Raw genomic sequence first — 4,772 nt, 5'->3', positions numbered from 1 at the left:
TCAATACTCTCATGAACGGCAAAATTTTTTTTTTAAATCATGTAATATTCTCTGTACGAACATAACAGCTGTCCAAAAATTTACGAACAATAATGAGTATTGAACAATGAACTGGATTTTTACATTCTCACAAGAAGTATTTAATCTTCAATTAAAAAAAAAAGACAACGTAAAATTCCCACCACCTAACTTTCTTCCTCCTTTCGTTCTATTTAAAGAAATCGTGCAAGTATTCTTCAACGCAAACTTGCCCTTATTTCACAGCCGAGTAAATCAGAGGGCGATGCAAACTAACCCCTCACCGGCAACGAATCACAAGTAGACCCTTCTAAATCGCAAGCAGAGTAAACAGTTCCCTTCGACAAGCCAGTCGAACGTGCATACACACACGTTCGGATATGCAAAAAAAAGATTTCGATTTCAGAGTTAACGCTGCGCGTACCTATGTACGTGCCGTTTTGCGAGACAAAAGCATTTACTTTGTGTGCGTTGCGCGATATCTGGGTCAGTGGAGCAAAAAAACAAAAAAAAAAAAAAGAAAGAACAGTGAGAGAGAAGAGCGAAAAATCAAAATAATCCAGAGGAATCGTTCGCGTCTCTCTGTATGTCGCGATATCGTTTGACGGAGACACAAAACTGCCAACAATTCGCTCAATTTCCCCGAAGTATCGGAAGCTTCGGCGAATTTCTGACGAAGCTATTTCCCGGTTTTTTCGGACGAGGTCGCGTATCGAGCACCAAGGGAGCCTGTTTATTTCTCGAATCGTAATTAAAAATGCTGGGTAAACGTGTGTTTAACCGGTCGAATATATTCGGTGGGTTCGCGATGGGTCGCTGAACGGGGAAGTCTACGATTCGTCCGTTTTTTTCGGATATTAGCCGCGGATGTGCTCGAGGTCGGTCGAAGGAAAAATATTGAAATTAATCGTTCGCTAACAGGCGGCAACGGTTCGGTGATTTTCTCGTGTGAGAAATGAATTTTATGTAAGATAAACTCTTCTGACATTTTCTCTAAATTCTGGTGTAATTAGGAGAATTTTGATGGGACATTTAATATAAATTTGTAACGTAAGTATTAGGATACATGTTATATTCGTCCAGAAAGTATTATATGATTTAAATTACATTTCCTCGTTAAAGTCAGTGTCGTATATTAGGAAAAGTATACGTATGTACATATATAGTGGTTATATTTCGAGATTCTAGAATAAATAACTTTTTCGAGGATTTTAATATAATTTTGTAATGAATTTTGGGCGGCAAATAATTTTATATTGAACTTGTAATGAGAATGAAGCTTGATTCACATTGAGTAAGTAGATTTTAGTAGATTTCAGTAGACATCTGCAAAATTTAGTAGATTTCTGTGTAATTTAGCAGACTTCAGTAGATTTTAGTAGAATTCAGCAGATTTCAGTAGATTTCAATAGATTGCTGTAGATTTCAGTAGACGTCTGCAAAATTCAGTAGATTTCTGTGTAATTTAGCAGACTTCAGTAGATTTTAGTAGATTTGAGTAGAATTCAGCAGATTTCAGTAGAACACAGTAAACTTTAATAGATTTCAGTAGACGTCTGTAAAATTCAGTAGATTTCTACATAATTCAGCAGACTTCGGTAGATTTTAGCAGAATTCAGCAGACTTCAGTAGATTTTAGTATAATTCAGCAAACTTCACTAGATTTTAGCAAAATACAGTAGATTTTAATAGATTTCAGTAGACGTCTGTAAAATTCAGTAGATTTATACATAATTCAGCAGACTTTGGTAGATTTTAGCAGAATTCAGCAGACTTCAGTAGATTTTAGTATAATTCAGCAAACTTCACTAGATTTTAGCAAAATACAGTAGATTTTAATAGATTTCAGTAGACGTCTGTAAAATTCAGTAGATTTATACATAATTCAGCAGACTTCGGTAGATTTTAGCAGAATTCAACAGACTTCAGTAGATTTTAGTATAATTCAGCAAACTTCAGTAGATTTTAGCAAAATACAGTAGATTTTAATATAATAGATTTCAGTAGACATCTGTAAAATTCAGTAGATTTCTATATAATTCGGCAGACTTCAGTAGATTTTAATAGAATTCGGCAGATTTCAGTAGATTTTAGTAGATTTCAGTAGACGTCTGTAAAATTCAGTAGATTTCTATATAATTCGGCAGACTTCAGTAGATTTTAATAGAATTCGGCAGATTTCAGTAGATTTTAGTAGATTTCAGTAGACGTCTTCAGCAAATTTTAGTAGAATACAGTAGATTTTAATAGAATTTAGCAAATTTTATTAGATTTTGATAAATTTCACCAGAGTTCAGTAAATTTCAGTACAATTCCCAAAATTTTAATGTACTTCACGTTCAGTAAGTACACTAATACCCAGAAGAACGAGTGTAATCTTACTATATACCCGTTTTTTGCACCACGTCCATACATTTCTTTCTTCATTTTACTTCTCTAATCACTCTCCCTAAGAAAACCAACGAATAACCGGTACACCCTTCATAAAAACATAGATTGAACGCGTAAGATAGTTGGTGTCCGAGTTTGAGCAAGTCTATAAAAGTCTCGCAAACTGTAAACAAAATACCGCGATCTAAATCTGTTACATAGAAAAGCTCGAGTTATTATTAAATATCGAGCTTTCTCTCCTCCAAGATTAATCACTCTAAGATAACCTACTTTAAATATTTGATGCTTGGTAATTCATTGAAGGCACCGATACTAGATTCTCCGTAATGAAGAAACAATGGCGAAATTGTTCCATTATTCACCACGATGTTTTATTTATTTTCAGTGCGAGAGCGCTCCTAAGCGAGCATTTCCGTGGATACGTAAATATTTGAAAGCAATTCTGCGTTGCAACCTGTGTACCAGGTAAATACCGAGACGTTCAATCTTTTAAATTCGCTATCCGCGAAACTGTGTACACGCGGAACCAGGTGTAATCGCATTTCGAGAATTAAAAGTTGTTCGAAGATGTCGGTAAACAAACTCTCCGCGAGACAAGCGACTTGAAAAACTATATCACGTATTAGTATGACTAAAACATTTTAATGGTAACAAAATTACAAGAAATTCGCCGATCGAGTATCACAAGTACAGTCTTTCCTAAAAAATTTAATTGTATCAAAATTGTAACAAAATTCGTCGATCAAATATCACAAGTACAATCATTTTTCTTTTTTAATTAAAATTGCAACAAAATTAGAAGAAACTCGTCCATCAAATATTATAAACACAATCATTTCTAAATAATTTTCGAATATCACAGGTACAGTCTTTTCTAGAAAATATAAATTGTATCAAAATTGTAACAAAATTCGTCGATCAAACTTTCCAAGTGCAATCTTTTCTAAAAAATTGAAAGTGTAACAAAATTGTAACAAAATTCGTCGATCAAATATCACAAGTTCAATCTTTTCTTTTTTTTAAGTTAAAATTGTAACAAAATTACAAGAAACTCGTCCATCAAATATTATAAACACAATCATTTCTAAATAATTTTCGAATATCACAGGTACAGTCTTTTCTAGAAAATATAAATTGTATCAAAATTGTAACAAAATTCGTCGATCAAACTTTCCAACTGCAATCTTTTCTAAAAAATTGAAAGTGTAACAAAATTGTAACAAATTCGTCGATCATATATCACAAGTACAATCATTTTTTATTTTTTAATTAAAATTGCAACAAAATTAGAAGAAACTCGTCCATCAAATATTATAAACAATCATTTCTAAAAAATTTTAACTACAACAAAGTTACAAGAAATTCGCCGATCGAATATCACAAGTACAGTCTTTTCTAAAATATTTAAATTGTATCAACGTTGTAACAAAATTCGTCGATCAAACTTTCCAAGTGCAATCTTCTCTAAAAAAAATTCGGGTTACATCAAAATTAGAAGAAATTCGTCGATCAAATATCCCAACTACAATCTTTTCTTCATGAATAAACAGCGATAATAAAAGAAGCGGAAAAGTATATCGCTTTTTCATACTCGAATATATGTACCAACAACATGGTCGACAGCTCGGAGAAGTTATAAATTAAGGTCGCCGTTGATCGATGACTCTCTGTTCTATCAACTATTTACGCGTCAACTTTGCAACAATTCGAAACAAGAGTTCCCCAAGCAATCTACTTTCCCGTTTCGTTCTCCTTTTTCGGCCGAGGTTTCGATATTCAATTTCACGCGCAGCTACGCGAAAACGTAAAGCAAAGGATCCATTTTTGTCCGTTCGACGAGTCGAATCTTTTCACCGCTGCCTTTTAATTTCCTTTGACGCCAACGTGGCCAAAGAAAACGCGTTTCCTCTTTCCTCTTTTTCTGCTTGTTTTGTCACGGATTCAAGCCGGGCTCTAGGAGAGAAACGCGCGGAAAAATTGAAATTGCGTACCCGAGTCTGAATGCTCTAGGAAAAATCGAATAAATACGAGCATCAGCGACTTGAAAAGTTTCCCGGGCTTTTAGTACAGCTTTCGCAAAAGGATTCCTCTTCGAACACGTCGCATTTGTTTTCATTTGATCAATCCGATGAAATTACGGGAGGAGAAAGCGAAAATAACGGAGACTAGTTGGATAAGTTTCTGAAAGAGAGATTTACTTCTCGTCAATCATAGAGAAGAGACTTAGGCGTTCTATTTCTGGCAAATGTTGAAACAGCGGACCGGATGACCCATTTTTCGTTGCAATTTATTATAATTGCCTCGTTTCCGATAATCTCTTAATCGCTGTAATTTGTTAATCTTTGCTTTGTAAGGACGAGTTG

Source organism: Habropoda laboriosa, unplaced genomic scaffold (assembly GCF_001263275.1).
Source record: "Habropoda laboriosa isolate 0110345459 unplaced genomic scaffold, ASM126327v1 scaffold1319, whole genome shotgun sequence".
Taxonomy (NCBI): Eukaryota; Metazoa; Arthropoda; class Insecta; order Hymenoptera; family Apidae; genus Habropoda; species Habropoda laboriosa.
Note: the sequence above shows the minus strand (reverse complement) of the source record.